Source organism: Megalopta genalis, chromosome 11 (assembly GCF_051020955.1).
Source record: "Megalopta genalis isolate 19385.01 chromosome 11, iyMegGena1_principal, whole genome shotgun sequence".
Lineage (NCBI taxonomy): Eukaryota > Metazoa > Arthropoda > Insecta > Hymenoptera > Halictidae > Megalopta > Megalopta genalis.
Genome location: NC_135023.1, coordinates 14,587,580 through 14,605,961, shown reverse-complemented (window position 1 = coordinate 14,605,961; position 18,382 = coordinate 14,587,580). Strand labels below are relative to the sequence as shown.

The 18,382-nt window shown below is 41.2% G+C and overlaps 1 protein-coding gene across 3 annotated transcripts in view; it reads right to left on the bottom strand.

The window, feature by feature from the left end:
* Window positions 1-13,777, bottom strand: part of Stg-1 (stargazin related protein STG-1) — a 74,402-nt gene extending 60,625 nt beyond the window's left edge. For all 3 annotated transcript variants that reach the window (XR_013034377.1, XM_076525101.1, XM_033468064.2), the window contains exon 1: window positions 13,359-13,777. The gene's annotated coding sequence lies outside the window, so the exon portion shown is untranslated. The remainder of the gene's footprint in view (window positions 1-13,358) is intronic.
* Between the last annotated feature and the right edge of the window lie 4,605 nt (window positions 13,778-18,382).

Genomic DNA, 18,382 nt, shown 5'->3' with positions numbered 1-18,382 from the left:
TTCTGCAAGTTATTTTCGGACGCTGCACTTTTGCGTTTTTCGGATGCTGCAAAACGTCGCCGCGTTGATTCAGATATTAAATAGTGTGCCTGCGCATTTATTCAGATATTGCAAAGTGTTCCTGCATTTATTCAGATATTCCAATGTATCTTTTGTATACTTTCGGATACTGCAAAGAATTCATGCATTTATTCAGATACCACGAGGCATTTTTGCATTCTTCCATATATTCCAAATTATCTTTTGCATTCTTCCAAATATTTCAAAGCATTTCTGTGTTTATTCAGATACTGCAAAGCGTTTCTGCATTTATTCAGATACTGCAAAGCATGTTTGCATGTTTCCAGACACTGATAGAGGCGAGAACGAGTTACGAGAAAGATCAAAGAGCATCAATAAATTCTTTGCAATTAGATTCTGGACCTTTATGCATAACGAAACTATTGCGAAAAGCATAAGTTACTCAGAATTTTCTTTCTTGCTTTAGTAATATTAGTAGGTCGAAAGTAATGTATCGATACTTTTCAATTGATCCACCATCGCTTTAAAATTACAACTTCCAATTTTCACAAACGCAGAAAATGCACGATGTCTATTATTTCCTACATTATTCCGTCGAATTTATATTACAGTGAGAAATTTTTAAATTTCACCATTGGAATTCCAATATCGATGCGCGATAGGTATTCGAAGCACCATACATTGCACGAGTTAATTCGACTCTGAATTGTTGTTATAGAAGCATCTAAAATTGCCATGAATAAAAATCGGGATCTAAATAAAGATTCGCGGTTTGCGCGCAATTTATCGCACAAATTTCAAACAGTATATGAATACTGTATACAAACGTGATGGTAGACCGAATATTTCTCGAATACCACAAATCCAAACGAATACGTAATTGTGAACCGTACAAGCTTCATTGGATTCGAAAACATGTTTCATTTTCTAATCTTATCGCACAAATTTCAAACAGTATATGAATACTGTATACAAAGGTGATGGTAGACCGAATATTTCTCGAATACCACAAATCCAAACGAATACGTAGTCGTGAACCGTACAAGCTTCATTGGATTCGAAAACATGTTTCATTTTCTAATCTTATCGCACAAATTTCAAACAGTATATGAATACTGTATACAAAGGTGATGGTAGACCGAATATTTCTCGAATACCACAAATCCAAACGAATACGTAGTCGTGAACCGTACAAGCTTCATTGGATTCGAAAACATGTTTCATTTTCTAACGAAAGCTTCTACAACACAGTAATCGAACAGTAATCTTCGCAATCCTATGAAAACGGGTTTAACACGTTGACTGCCGCGTCACCCGTATTCGGGTGACAGCAAAAGTTCTCATCAGACCACGTCACCTGTAATTCGGGTGACGCTGATTTGACTACTTACAAAGGATTTCCGAAAATATTTCGACAAATATTCTACAGGAGGTAATGAAACGATTGAATTCTTATAAAAATGCTTTATTGAAAAAATTATTCGCAGTGTATAACTTTGAAACATTCTCTGCAAAGTTGAGGTTGATCAGGACAGCTTGGACAAAAAGTTGTTGGTTTTTTCAGATTTGCTCGTGCCTCTGATCGGTCCATTTCGTATCTTTTATTTGAGCTTTTATTTGAACTGTATCTTCCTCGGTATCATCAACATTTCTTTCTTCTTCCATGACCAATTCTCGTAAAATCCCGTCAATAGTATCTTCATAACATTCATTATCGCTAAGATTGTATTTATCAGTATCCGAATCAGAATCTGACGATGTAATTCTATTTATGTTTCTCCTTCCAGGCAATCCGATCTCTTTTCATTGTTGAAAAAAATAAGGGCAGAGATTTTAAGTTATACCATTCGGTACTCGGCAAAGATTCCAACTGTTCATGCAGGAACAGAAACAGACACGAATTAACAACGCACGCTTCCTATAGCGGCACGGGTGGCCTGTAGAAGATTTTGTTGTAAATACGCGTGGCAGTCAACGTGTTAAACATAGTTCTCCAGTTCTGGAATGACACATGTGAAGATATTTGTGCGTCCCGGTGTAAAAGCGTTAAAATCCGCGGGATTCGCAACAACAGCGAGGCAAGTTCTCGGAGGTGCCGGGGTTCTGAAAGTGTCCGCTGAAATCACGGGGCATCGTCAGGAACAATCATGTAGGTAGTCTTTTTCAGAGCGGCACGGGAAGGGGTCAGAAAGGCCCGATGCTCCGCTGGTAAGACGACGAAGAAACAGAGGAACAGTCGAGGTTCTGTTCATGGGTCATGAATTGTAAAGCGTCGCTGTTTATATTCAGACATTCGAGCCCGTGGCCACGGCGCTTCGTGCCAGCTTCCGGAAAGCGATATAAAGAGGAAAGCGAAGCGACGACGTTAAAAAGGATCACCGAGCCCTGCTCAAGAGGGATCTGGCATTTTAATAAATTGAAATTCAACTGCGAAACGAAGGCGGAGAGTGTTCCGCGCGCGGCGAAAGGGCGGCGTCGCACAGAAATTCCCGGATATATAGATTAAAATGCCCTCATTCTGCTCGATTTGCTTAGAAACGAAAGAAGGGCCCGAGCGAGAATGATCCGCCGCGGTTCCGAATCTTATCTTCGCCGAACCGAGATCCGACAGCCTCCATTCAACCTCCATTTTATAGTCCGCGTCGTCGTCGCGCTATTTTTCCATGGGAAATAATGTTTTCTTTGTGAAACGCCTTTCTGAATCACTGGACCTGTGGAACACTCGATAAACATTTCGAAATTATGCCGGGCTTGTTTGTACGGGCAGATAGGTTAGTTCGAATGAATTACCTACATGGTAATTCTTGAACGATATCAAACTTTTCATTACACGTGACATGGTTTTCTCCACACTTTTAACGATTTAAAAGATCATCTTGTTTCATAGAAGAAATGAATATATTAAACTCATTGAAAATTTTAATAAAATCTTTTTCACAATTGTAAGTCTGACACAGATGTATCACATTTGTGGCATAATCGCACTATTAGTCAACGGTGTCGGCAATGTAAGAACAACTGTACACAATAATGTTCAAGTACGATATTCAAGATGAATATTGTTCGACTACTTCGCATTTCTACTCTGCAGTAGCAATGAATATCAACCTGGAAATCGTTCCCAATTAGTCTTCAAAGACATATTTCCGCTGCAGCCTTTGCAACGAACGCACTCGAATGTAATATCGAATAATACCAGCAGTCATTAAAGAGAAAATGTGCGCCTTGAAAACGAAGAATGCCTGCAGACAATATCAAAAAGTTTGAAGTGGAATCGACGCGGGACCATTTAGAAGTAGAAGAAGTACGTTCGATATTCGCGAGAAACGTACGAACACTTTGAAATTTTAATTCGTTGGAATTTTTCAACGTTCGCAAAATTTCGGTTTCTAACGGTGTAAAGGATTTACGAACATTTCAATATTCACGCGCACACCGTAGTTTGGCATTCGTAAATTTTATCTTGCGAAATTTCACGGCGATGCAACAATGCGGGGAATTTATGAACATTTCCAACTATTTCGTACGCTCGACCGTGCACGTGTCAGAAGGTTGATGAATATTTTGTTACTATTTCAGCGTTTATTTAAGACTTCGCTTTGCAAACAAACGTTAACAGGCCCTGGTGAAAGAGACCGACGAGCAAAACGACAGCTTTTCAGGGCAGGTCTGGAAAAACAACCGGTTTTTGTGTTTCCCATCCGTAGCGAATGAATTTGGTCAATAATTTTAGCAATTTTCAGAGTACTCCGGACGTACTACATTGTGCGCGCATAATAAACGCGGAGTGGACTAAATTAGAAGTATAGCCTGCATATTAAAAGAGCCGCGATATGCAAAGTATGTCGCCGGGTGTATACATGTTAAACACGTCGTAGAATGTACAGGCTCATAGAATGATGTTCGCGTTAAGTATCGCAGCGTGGAAAATTGTTCACGTGGAACGTTGCCGGGAGAATACTACCCACGTAGAAAAATGCTGAGCATATTTCACGGCTGCTGCAATATTTATCTCGCGCGAAGATTTTTTCCTAGAATTTTCGCGATGTTCTCTATGGCCCGGCGACAACACGGGAGAAATAACGACATCGGCTTTATTTCAGCTGCGCCGAATACGTGAGCCCGCGCAAACGAAGGGGAAACGAAGCTACCAATCAACCGTTTAAACACAAATTGGACGTTCGGATTAACATTTCAGACAGCCGCCGTGCAAAAAAAGGAACCCGACAACGAACCAGTAATTATTAAACCGCGAGTGTTTATGCGAGCTTGAAATTCCAATGAACCAATTTACAGAAGCTGCGATCAAAGAGAAAATTGTATTTAAGGGGACACACTCGAGTATAAATAAACGAAACAAATCGGTCATTCGGCTTTTAACTACCTATTTGTTAACATTGACTCCGCGCTATACAAATACAACCTTTCGTAAATAAAACTCGCGCTTTCGCAACTGAAATTCACCCTTTCACCGAAATTCGCCATTTCGCGAATTAAGTTCGCCTACCGCGTTTCCACTGACTATTAATTTTTTATTGCTCTGAAAAATTAAACGTCATTCTATGTAAGTGACAATGAGCTTAAAATAATTTAGCAGCGGATATCCCTTCATCTGCACGAACAGTAGATATAAAAGAATGATTAATACAATACCATAGAATACAATAGAAACTTCAATTGTGCCATAAATCACGTTATATTTGTATTACTCCGTTCTCGAGCCACTGATAGAATGAATATGTTTTGCAAAAGAATGAATTTGGTCTGAAGAAAGGTGAATATGGCTTGCAAAAATATTAATTGCCTATTATTCTTTAGAACGAATCAAATATTTCCGAAAAATCTGAAATAAAATATCTATTTACCATTTGTCATTTATATATAAAATACGATTTAACCCAGCTTCGTATATCGGTCGAAAATAATGTAAAACATTTCTTAATTTTCGTACGATGGAACACTTTCGTGCACCGTGAAAATTGCACCTAGGAACAGTTGAAATTCAGAGTTCATTATTAGCAACAAACGTTCACGGCCGAAGAAAGACAGGGCGGATTCGACCGACGATTCAGCATTGTATGGCCAGGAAGATGGCGACGGCAGTTAATTAATTCCAACGTCCGCGGAGCATGGCAATGTCAATGTTTGGGATTTTCGTGAGGGCCGCTGTGCAAATTCGTGCGGCATATGAAAGGAATAATTACGTTTCCGTGGCGCGATTCAACCGGGAGGATCGGTTCACGGGCTGCCGTCAACGGCTAAGGAACTACAATAAGCAATTAGAAATGAAACATAAATCGGGAAGAACAGGGAAGAGCGTGCTGATTGTGTCGGCGGTCCGGCAGAAGCTACAACTTCGCGCCCGGCGAACTTAAATTAGTTTTGCGCGATATGGGGGCTGGGCTTAACCTCCGTGGATAACTGCAGTGACCAAAGCAAACCCGAATACCCGGCACCCGGCCTGCGCGCAATATCAAAGTTTTACTTTTCGTCGCGCGCGTTTTAATTAACATTCAACAAATAATATGCGCGCGCCGAGAGCGAGCAAGCAAGCAAGCGATTGTTTCGCTTTTTAAATTATTCGAATTACCGGCTCGACCAGTTATTAGCAGCATCGACGTGAATACTGACGATGCTATGCATTCGAAACCACGCGGCTCTCTCATTGTCACCGGGAATGACGCCGCGATTTTCGGGAAACGCGGGAACCAACTTTGCACTTCATTATTTCGAAAAATCGCGGTAGTTTACGGCGAAACAAAGCACGATTGTTGTAACCGATGAATCGCGCTGCAAGTGAAAAGCGAGGAGTACAAAAATTCATTTCGCCATTCAATTTTAGAAAGAAATTCACTATGTTCGAACGAAATTCAACAGCCTTTGTGTCAATCCATTTCACCGTACGCAGTTTTCACGTCGCCGATGTGAAGTTCCGTCGAATTCGCAACTTTTGTTCGATTCAAACAATTTAGAAAGAAGACAAAGTGAAATACTGCACAGCTGCTCATATCGTGATTACATTATTAGCAATTTATTAAATAAAGACGATATATAATTTATTCCGTATCGTCGTATGGCAGTTTTCGAAAATTAACGAATTACTCAAATAACTAATTGCTGGACTGCGGATTTTTATAGAAAATAATCATTTTCCAAGACGACTGTAAGAAACAGATATTAAATAAAGATAATTCTTTTAACACTCGAACAGTAAAATAGCTCAGTTCGCTTAGAATAATTATTATAGTTCTATATTTGTTCAACGTATCTTTTAAAGATGATGACACGTTAGTTTTTCAATAAATCTTAATAGAACATGTGAAAATTTAGATTAATTGTCTGAAACTAGATAGTCAAATCACGATATTTTTACTTGGTGTCCAAAAGGACCCGAGCCTACATATAACAATATTATTAGATTCTTCTTATGTTTCCACAGTTTTATATTTCAGCTACTTATTTTTTCCATAAATGCATACAATTTATTAATTACTAGAAACCACTACCGGAGAAAAAAGTTCGTTTAATTGACGGTAAATAGTATTTCAATGAGAACTTTATACCTTCAAAATCAATATTACATTTTCCACACAAAGATCCACATTCCAATGATTTACACGTTCAGCGCCGAATACCAGCTCCAAAAATTCCCACAATATCAAAGCCGTTTAATTAATAATAAAATCTGAAACTAGGAAGTTACAATCTACCATAGAAAATATACAATATATAATATTTAATATTAATTCTTAATATTCTTATATGATATTTAATATATAATATAATATATAATATAATAAATAATAGTTTAATATAAGAAAAAATAGTTTAACTCTCTTGAATTAAAGAGACATTGGTAACATTTAGTTTGTTCAATATATCGCGATAAAAACGAATTTCGAATCAAAGCGGTACTCGACGTGTTTCGAAACGTAAAATTATGCGAAACCTGTCTCACCAATTACACAAAACTGCAGCTGAATTAACGTCTTGGTTGAAAAACGTCGAATGCAAGGCGAAAAAGGTACTTCCACGCGAGTGTGTCACAGAGATGTAATCTCCAGTGTACATCATTAAGCGATGAATAACGGCGACTCTAAAAACCCGGCCAAAACGCCCGGATATTCCGCAGCTCGCCGCTATTTGTTTCAGCGATTGTCTAATACCGTTAAACGAGTAACACGTTCCCTGGAAGTTCACTAATTGCTGCACAATTTTTTCCCTGGGGTTGTGCAGACGTGTGAAAGAAGTGGCTGCTACGGGCACCCTCATGAGCACAATGGTGTCGGTGGTAAGTCGGTGGCAAAGCTACGCTCCGGCGAGACACTATCAAGAGCCCCGAACTTTTTCTGCAATTAATAGCGCCGCAAGAAAATTCCTACGGGGCAAGAAGTGTTCGAAGAGTTTTTTTTCTCCGGCCGGTCGTTCAGTTTATTAGCGGGAGAAGGGGAGGGGCATTGTCACGAATTAAAATCGCGCGATGGACCCGTCGCGCGAACACAAGCGAAGTTCTACGGTCTCGTGCCGGAATTCTTGCTAATCAAAACCCTAACTCTGGGACTCCGGGGAAACGTCTCGAAGCAAACTGCACGCGGATTTCACGCCGATAAATAATAGCGTTGATTACCCGAGGACGATCCGGCACGAAGAAGTTCCGAGACGCCGGATTCGACGTGCAGAAATTTACCTTCGAATTCGCGAGGATCGAAGAATCCCCTTTGCGAGAGGAACCGTGCGAAGACGCGACGGATTCCTCGACGAATCCTCGTTACACTCGATTTTTCCTCGCGTCTTTGGCTGTCAAGTATCTATCGACTCACTCTCGTCGAAATTGCGCGAGCAAATCGAGGCTCCGCGCGGGACTTTCATCGCGATGTTACGGCGAACGTTAGGGTTTTGTTGGCAACGAAGTGCGTGAACCGAGGGAAAGAAGGTGGAGTTTGGTTTAGCCTCGTCACTTCTAACCTTTTAACTCTTTGGGACACGGCGGGATTCAAAATGTCCCATCTTTTCGATGCACGGAAATGCATGGTGGGACATTTTTAATCTCACCTCGAATATCTCCATCTGGCACGGTGAGACTATCTGAGTTCCACCCTATAACAACAAATTGAATTGAATTATTACTAATTTTTTTATGTTATCATATTATACGATTCCTTTGTTAATAAAAATATGCTAATTTTGTTTCATTTAAAACGTAATAAAATTTCTGTGCAACATGGGTCTATTTTATTTCCTGAAATCTTGTACCCTAAAGAGTTAACCGAATATGACGAAATATTTCGTATGACTCAAGACTGGAAGGCTGCCATTATCAAACTATGATTCCCAGAAAATGGCCAGAAATGTCACGGTGAGAAAGTCCCCGTTCTTGTACACCGAAACAACAAGGAAGCAAAATTTCCATCGCTGGAAAAGGTACTTACGAAGCGCAGGTTACGTTATTTATCTATCGATGGCATTAAAAGTTTGCTTCTTCGAGCATGACACGGAAGCGTTTTCGCTTTGTTTCGTTTTTCCCAGATCGTTATCGGCGCGTTACGTTGCGCGACGCGGCCGAACACTTTTCTAGGATTGTCAACCGCGGCGATAGCGAAACGTCAGGGGGCAATAAATTTTATTCCGGGCCGCCGCCGATCTAATTTCGTGGGTGCAAATAACTTTCCGACGACAAATGGAATAATGAGAGCCGCGGTCGCCGATTTTCCTAGGCTAAAAGCACGGTTGACTTTCTGCTCGCCATTTGCGTTAACACCTACTCGCACACATGCCCGCCGCGGTCGCGCGATCCTATGTACGTGCATCTACACGCAATTTGCCGGCTCGTGGAAATGTTTCAAACTAATATCGCGTTAGGTCGCAATCCGCGAGAGCAGACGGATGAAGTAATTTGCTTCTTCTGCGGCGTTTTTTCGACGGTTACACTTTCAACGTTTGCGACGAAGTTAAATGAACGAGCGCTTGTCCGTTTGTTTAACACACAGGAGTTACGGTGCACTAAAAGCAGCTGTATTATATTAGTTTGCAAAAAACATTCACTTTGATTTTTAACGAGCGTTACTGTAATATTAGCCGGAAGTAATGCGTATATTGAATAAAACAAAAAATTAAGAAATTAGTGAAACGTCATTTTGACAGGTTTCGTAAATCTAGTGTGAACACTCGAACGGCCAGGTCCGGATCCATTTGGACCCAGATTATAGATATCGTTATTTGATCGCATCTAGTTTCCGACAATTAATTTATATTTCCGCATGTTTCGTTAAAATTTGTAATAAAATTGGTGTGCTTAGGAGTGCATTAAAAAAATTGATAAATAAAATTATAAATAATGCTAGTTATACTAAGATCTCTTTCACGCGATGACACATGTACATATGTATGCAATAGAAGTATCGTTATAGTACTTGCATTACAAGATGCACACATTCATTTGGTCCAATTTTTAAAAAGCTGTGCTGCCTTAAACGGTGCTGCAACGCTTTCGTGAGCAACTGTTGATTATTTATTCTTCGATTAAAAATATCTTTCCGCATTATTTCATATTTTTGAAATATTATATATTTGGATATTACATAAAAGACGCAATAAAAAAGAGCAATTAGGAAACATTCCACTCATCCCATAAATAGCATTGAAAGGTATCGTTTCATGTATTTTTCGAAAAACTGTCAACTGACAATGCTGCGAGCCTGTTACAGTTTTAAATAATAAAAAGAAATAAAAAAGACTGTACATATCAATCATTACATTTCTCCATGCATTCTCCCTTTCCGTTCCGAAATCATAGACTTATCACCGAACCGCGTCGTCCGAATGTTAAATAATTATTCGCGATACACGCTCGCGCGAAATCGCACGCTTCAGTGTTTCATCCGCCAATTTCATTCGTAAAGTGCATATCGCGGAGGCGGAATTTCGCGAGGTTCACGAGATCGGTATAGCGATACAAGAATCGTCGTGTGAACGCTATCTCCCGACGAGTAGCTCTCCTGATTAAAATCGTGCTACTTATATCATCGTTAGCGAAGTTTAATACGGAAACGCCGGGGATGCACCGGCGCCTGCATATTTTCATCGCGCCTCTGTCTTATAGAGAATACTTTCGTAGATTCTTCGCCACGTGCCGGAATTTCATTGGTTCTACATTAACGAACGAAGTTAATTCAATTCGGATCGCGTTGTGTTGCTCGAACGTCTACTACGGTTTCGCCTACGTTCCACTTCCGACCGTCACGGTTTATTAAAATTTGCCGTCTCCTCCTTCGAATTTTCCTTTAGCCACCGTAAAACGAGCCACGCACGATAAATCTGAACCCGTTTTTCCCGGCGGTTAGATCTTGCGCACTGCAGTGGCAATTAAATGTCTCCGAAGTGCGGGAAGCGCGGAGACAAAATGGGAGGTGTTATTGCCGATGAATCGCTCCAGGAAAATGGAAATCATCGCGCGGACGGCCGGCCGTTTCTCTCGATCGGGCAGATTACATCGGGAGTTTCGCCATTGAAAATGCGACCGTGCGGATGCTCCGTCACCTTCGCTTCATTTCTACCAGTTCGAACGGCGAACAAACGCACCGAGCGGTAAACAGTATTTATTTCCGCGAGATCCGTTCCCCCTTCGATTTAAATACGCTGAAAGATCGCGTCGCGCGAAGAATCGCGGCACTTGGGGGAAAGTCGTGCTGCACACTTTAACGAGGGGAACATCGCGGAGTGCCGGGAACACGGGATTTAATGCAAACTTTCGAATAAAAACGCTGTAAAAAAGGCTGGCGACCGAGCGAAATGAGAATTTTACAATTTCAAAAGCACGATCGCGAACGTTACAACGCCCCCCTCGAAATCTCGTATATTTTTAAACGAACGGGAGACTGCAAATATATATCTAGCGAGCCGCCGTGTCGCGTTCCACGGTTACATCCGTCACGGCATAATGTTTCACTTCCAATAAGTTGTTCCGACAAATGAAAGCTTTCACGATCCTATTCATTCGGGTTCCGGTTAACACTCTGCTCGGACGGTCCGACGAAACGGTGTTAAATAAACCTTCGCGATGTACAGGCGCCTCGAACAAATAATTTAGCACACGTTTTTACGCGAACTTGCGTACATTCTCGAAGTTCTAACGCGAAAGCCGCTTCGTTATACGAATCATTCGAACGACTAGAACGACGTATAATTTATTATGCAAATCGGCAGGGATTTATTTTAACGACTGTTCGCCGTCGAGCATGCCGGCGTAAATGAGAAGCGGTTCACGCGATACTGCAGCATTCCATGAAACTCGGTACACAAAAGAAAACTTCTTAACAAGCTCTGAACCCTCATCGATCAAGATTGTATAATAGTATCGAAGGAACGGGATGAATGCATCTTCGTCGTTCCAGAGATTGAATTCTCCGGAAGAGTCGGAGCCCTCGTTTAAACGAGCCCGAAGATTATTAATTTTGACAGACGGTTCGGAAACGAACTCCATCGCGGCACAATGACAAAAAGGTGGAGCTGTCATTCGGCGTGGAAAAAAAGAGAGAGAGAGAGAGAACGGAGAGCGGCGGAAGGAACCACCTGTGAGTGACATGGAAAACCGAACTTCAACAATTGGCAAGTTTCGAAAGCCGGACTCCGTCCGGTAATACCCATCGAAATACCTCGACGAAAATCCATTTGCAGTATATCATGGGGCTCACATATCACGCGAAAATTATCGACATCGGTGGGAGGGGGAGGGGGTTGGGGGGTGCTTGATTTATTGGGACTTTAACGGCGACCGGCAGCAGCAGGAACTTGCCGCGAGGGGTGATTCAAGAAAAAGCACGCAGACTGCGTGAAGCCGGTGTCTACAAAAACCGATTCGAAATCCCGAGATTCGTTAGGGCCCAATGAAATACGATCAAACGATAGATCGCATGCTGTACGAGCGCAGAGTAACAGAACCGCAAAGACAAAAGTTCAACGTAAAGCGGAACATCGCCCCAGGACCGCGTAAAAGACAATAAAATTCCTCAGACAAACGAATACACAGTGGACGACGAATATATGTGGACACCCTCTCAAACGGTATAACCGTTTTAAAACGACTAAATGGCTTCAACTTTTTTGTTTCAATGTTAAAGGGACTCGTTTACTGTAGCGTGACTAAAATACTTTTTTAAAATTTTGCTAGTTGTTGGAATGACAACGAAAAATGAAACCTCGAGTTTCCTAACTTTCTTGTCCGAGTATGTGACAAAAATTTAAAAACTTCGTTTTGTTACATCTCGGTAACTCATGTTCGTGCTGAAAAATCCATCGAAATCGGTTAACGCAGAGTCGAGTTACAAGCGTCGAAAAATGTTTAAAACTGCAGATTTCTGATGGTTATCGGTCGGAAGCGTCAAAAATCGGGACAAAACTGCGATCTTCGCGATCTTTAATTGTTCGTAACCCATGACAACGTGAACCGATTTCGATGAAATTTTCGGCATGCAAACAAATTACCGGGATCTACAGAACGCATTTTTTTAAATTTTCGTTATAGACTCAAATAGGAAAGTTAAAAATACGTGAGTTTTTTAACTTCTTTCTGTCATTCCAAGTAGTATGCAAAATTAAAAGCAAACATTTTAGTCATTGTCTAGTAGACTGGTCCTTCTAGCTTCTAAAAAAGTTCAAGTCATTTAGTCCAGTTTTAGGAAGAAGTGTTTACGCGACTTATATCAATGACCGAGTCTGCAATAAAATCTCTAATAAAATTAGCGCATCTGTTGCTTTCTTTCCATCCGTTCGCTACAACATAATATCGTTTTTTTCAAAGAAAAGTTACTGAAAAGATGTGACCTAATGAATATAAATGTAAATCTGGTGAAAAATAATTTTTTAATAAATAAATAACTTTTGTTTTAGGTGATTTATGAACCGGCTCCGCTCTTCTTAAATCATTAATCATCCTACGGTTAAAGGGTGTCCGCATATGTTTACCCCCTATTGTATACGACAAATTATAGTTTTCCGATTCAAATCCGTCGCTAAATAGCTCCGTTGTCAACGCGACGTCGAAGAGGCCGCGGAAAAAGGAGATAATAAAACCACTTGGGATCCTTCAGAACAGAGTTTCGAGCCTAAACATTCGGCGCAAGGTGTTGTTTGTTCCGCGGCTGAGTCAAGACGATAACCCCGGTGGCGAAACAAGTGGAGTAGAATCGATGTAATTCGAGTGATCCTGTGCACACAGCGAGACAAACGTCGCGGATACAGGGGTTCGCTAGAAGGAAGAGGAAAACGGTAGGTAAAGATCAACAGGGCCGCGGAGGATTGAAGATTCGTTGACTGGCAAAGGCAGTGTTCTTCAAACATACCTGAAGTCTCTCGACGGGCCTTGTAACGCTGTCCCCGGTGTTCCTTCCTCAGGAAACAATCCTCTCGGCGAGGAGCGGTGCGACGGTCTGTCTCGCGCGCGCACCTACGATCATCCCCTTTCTTTCACCCCGTACGCTCTCTCGGCACCCTCCACGATCACTGACTGCAGCAGAGTCCACACGGCGCTGCGACACTCGCAGTACCGCGCTTCCTCGATCGTTAACGCGAACTCGTGCACCGAGAAGCAACACTGAATGCTCGGCCGAGAAGAAACCAGGGGTGGCACACACCCCCACCCGTCGCCACCCTAGAACCTCCGAAGGCGAAGAGGAGCGTCGTCGGCGCCGGCTTCCGCTGCAACTTCGGTTTCAACTTCGGCTTCGGTGTCGGCTTCGTTCCCGCGAGGAACGGACGTGCACCTGCCTGGAGGAAGCTACAAATTCGACTACCGGTCGACGCCCGTCGGCCGCGCAGCACCCTCTCGAAAGCGCGGCGAGACGCGCGCGCATTCACGCGGGAGAAACGCACCGATGCGATGCCAGGACGAGGATAAAGGGCCGAGCAACGGCCGCCGAAAGCGGACGCCTGCTTGGCTACCAAAGTGGACCGGACTCGATGGCCCGGAATAAGCAAGCAGGATTTTCGAAGAAACGATTGCTGAACGCTTAAGGCAGTCGCGCCCGAACGTGATTTATTTAAGAATCCTTTGAAATTATGCTAGTATGGTAATGCAAGTTTCATCTGCCTCTTGTTCATATTTTAAGGAATTTCACCGTCTCAAATTCGAGATGTATAATCGCCTTGATGGCGGGTCAGTAAATTTTTAATTTACGATTGTTCAGATTGCGAAGATACGTTCATGAGTTATTTATTCAATGTGTGTGTTACTTACTTATTCTTAGTTTTGTAAACTAGTATAAAACTAATGTTAACATATTATTCCTGTAGGCCTCGCTGATTTGACATTTTCAGCTGTATCTTCTTAACTTGTAAAAATTCATGCAACGAAGGGTTGAAGATTCAAACTTCGACGGCGATTATTTCGAATTTCAGATGGGGAATTTCGCTAAAATTTAACAAATTTTAACGTACCAAATTTTAACTAAGACATAGATGACGCTTATATTAACCCTCAGCCTGTTAACCCTTGGGTCACATTTAATCTCTGAAGTATGTTACGCTCACTGAACGCAGTTCCTATCAGCGTAGAAGCGAACAGGGAAATGCTTTCTTAAAAACGTACGGTTACGTGTACATGTTATGAAAATGGCGAACGAAGAATAATTTCCCTTTAGATACATGATAATTATGCATTTGTAAGAAAAATGAGCGTATGAAACATGGGACCATGAAAACAGTCGAAGATCTTTAAAATACTGTTATACTATTTACAACTTGCTAAATTTATTAACAGAGGAAACATATTTTTATTCGACCTCAATTCATTGTAACCGAAATAGACCGTTTGCATGAAGATCCGGTGTCTAATAATAATAAATAGTTTTAATAGAAACACTATTTTCAAAGTATAGCTTAGCGCGGGTCCAAAAATACCCAGGGTTAGCCTCCTGCGTTCTGACGGAGACTCGACGCACCAAGCGTTGTCATATTAGCAAGATTTCAAAAAATGTCTAAACAAATCACTTTGGGTGCAGCTACCTTAATGCAGGATGATGCGCGAGATAGTCGCAGAGACTGGTACGCGATGATAGGGGTCGAGGATGCAGGCTCTAAGAATGAGATCAAAGGGTCGCGGGACAGGGGGTGGAAAAATCGGGTAGGAGGAAATTATTTCATGCGGATCGATTATGTCCTGCCGAGCGGTGCGCTTAGGGTAGCGATGGAGTCGTCGAGCGTTGCCGGTCGTTCCTTGAAGGAGAGATCGCGAGAGAATGGTGAAACGGTCGTTCATAGCTTTTATGCATTCATGCGAGTATACGGGACACGATACACGCAGTGGGCTCTGAAATATGGAATACATTGGATGGAAGAATGCTGATGGAGGGAGCGTGCAGTGTGCAAATGTGAAACTGAAAGGAAACAACGGGAAAAGATGTATATTAGAAGCATGCGTAAGCATGTGGGTGTAGAAGGGGTTCGGCGGGGGTGGTAGGGAAATGACTCCAGTGCGCGTGACTGTGAGACTAACCACTACCAAACGCTCATCCAGCGAAGCCGTCTCTGCGAAAGTTCCCCCTCACAACCCCCTGTCCATCCCGCCCCGGCTCGTTCCCTACCATCCGAGGTTTCCATCCCCGGTGTCGAACCACCGAAGACCTTTGCGCAGTCTCCAGATCGAACATCCTGCCATTGAAAGCACGAAAAGCCCACGTCGTCGTCGTCGTCGTCGTCGTCGTCGTGCCAACCGACGCGGGCCTTCCACAGGGATGAAACGTTCTGACACGTGAGAGTTTGACGGAACTCCTCGCCGATGAGATTCCTCGGCAGACGTGACTGCGGCAACGTGCGGGATAGTTTGCCAATGGAGTGGACACTCCGCTGAAAGTTTCACGGGAACCGTTTCCGATCTGCCCGGAATCGTTACCCGTACCTGGCCTTTTTATGGTAACTGCGGAACATTCCGAGCCGGTCAAAATATTTGTCGGGAAATATCTCGGGCTATCGGCGGAAATTTCGAGCGAACGTTCTCCAATTTCTCCTTCGCGCAGTTATTTTTTTCACCTTGTTCGGTAGCGGACGAAAGATTGACCCTCTGATCTCGAGTGATGACGCTAGGTCACCGTTGAACATTGAAATATCATGATTCGCAATAACGTTTACATTGTTAAACCTGCTTGCATTTAACCCTCGTACTGCGGTTGCCCGGGTCATTTGGACCCAGAACGTTCAAATCGTTCATTTAATTACTCAATTTTCGGAAATTATATGTCATATTAGGAAGAACAGAGGGGCTAATGAGTCAGCAGAAAGTACCTTCAAAGATATGTTTTGAAAAATTATTGAATATAGATCAGAATTAGGATGTGAACGAGACGAAAACCATGATATAGATTGAGATTATTGGGAAGGAAGAAATGTCTGCGGCGCTGAGGATAAATAATTGCGAGTGCAACTTCATCTTAAGTTTAATTTAACTTTATTTTAAAATTCTTCTAAATCGGAAGAGAATATTTTGATTCCTTTGTTGCCAAAATCTAGGGAAGAAAGTAAATGAAGGCATACAAGAAACAAAAACTGTCTGCATTAATTGGAGAAATTATTGACAACGAAGAAGTGCTAACGTAGCTCTGAAAGAAGTCGTAAATTGCAGGGGGTTAAGACAGAAATTAATGTTTACGTAGCTATTTTACAAAAAAGTCAATTCATCAATACTTAAATATTAACCTCTTGCGCTCTTAACACTAGATCTACCATGCTAGTCATTTTAACCGGTTTCACATTTGTTATTCAAGACACTGTTACAAGAAACGATTGAATAGATTTCTTATAATTTTCTTAATATACATTGAAATAAAAATGGAGACGTGTCTAAATAAATTCAGTGTTATCATTCTCATAAAACAACGTATGTCGGTCAGTTTTAGTGCTCGGTAGGTTTAGTGTTAAAGGCCAGGCGTACTGTTCACTAATTGACTAGTAATGTGTAGGGCGCAGGAGGTTAATTAACTCTTTCCTCTACGATTGTTCTTTCCCAGTGACAGCGAGTGGAACTTCTTTGTCATTCATAATTTGTTACATGGAAAAGGAAATTGATGTCTATTGTATAAATTTTCCAATGGTTAAATATCAACTCCTTGCACCATAATCCAGTCTAGCTACAAACATTCTGAACATAATCTGCTACGTATACACGTTGTTCACTTTGTTTAAATAGTAGAACTAAATTAAATTTCTCTCAGGTCGATATTTAGCAATTGATATACGGACATGAAGATCACAAATATAATGTATTTTTTATATTATTCACATAGATCATAAATTTATTAACAACAGAGAAGTACTATTTGACTTAGCTGTGAAAGGAATCATAGTACAAGAAATTAAATGGAATAAATACGTGTCTAGATTATTCTGCTTTTGAAATCTTCATCGGACACCTGCAGTCTTAACACGATATTTTAAAGACCCAAGTTGTTTCTCATAGTTAAATTGACATAGGTAATGATGAGGATTCCATTAATTTAATTAGAGTTCACATCCAAAGTGAATCGAGATAAGTTTGACGTAGGATTGCTTACATCATTTACAATCAATAGCGGAACATGCTATTTATTCGGTACGTGCGGGAACTGTGTCGGATTAACTCTAGAGAGAGAGAGAGAGAGAGAGAGAGAGAGAGACGAGAGTTAATTCTTAAACTATGTACGTACAATGTCAATAGGTAGTTGAATGTTCGGTATTACTTTGCTTGAATAATCAACAAACATTCCGCACTGTACAGCTGTGTATATCAGATTCTATCAAGTTTGAAGATTCTGGCTATTCACCCTCTTGGGAACTCCATTAAATTGCGCTTTTCAAGTTTAATGTAACCGAGTTACTAGTCACGAACTTCACCACTGAAATTTTCTTGTCAACTATTAACAAAGGCGTAGAATAAATTACTCCGGAATATGCTAATTAAGAAACCTTGTCTACACAACGCGTTAGAATATCAAAATCTGATTAATGGACTGCAGATTTTTCACGCTTACGTACACTTTTGTAAAATTTACCGTAAAAACCGTAGAAATTATTGTAATATTAATATTGCGTAATGTTCACTGTAGAAACAGTACATTTTTCAGTAAAACATGCTTCGTAATATTAACTGTAAAACAGACTGTAAGTATCGAAACAATAAAAATTTCAGTGGCTTTTTACTATCAATATATTATTTACAGTAACATTCAATATATTATTTGCAAAGCTCCGCAATATGCTCATTAGTAATCGGTGAAGAAATAATAGATCCTGAAATATTACAGCGTTACGTAAACTAGAGAAGATTCGATATCGAACAGAACTGCAAAGAATATTAACGAAGAATGCGAAGCGATACAAAATTAATTCAAACCAACAT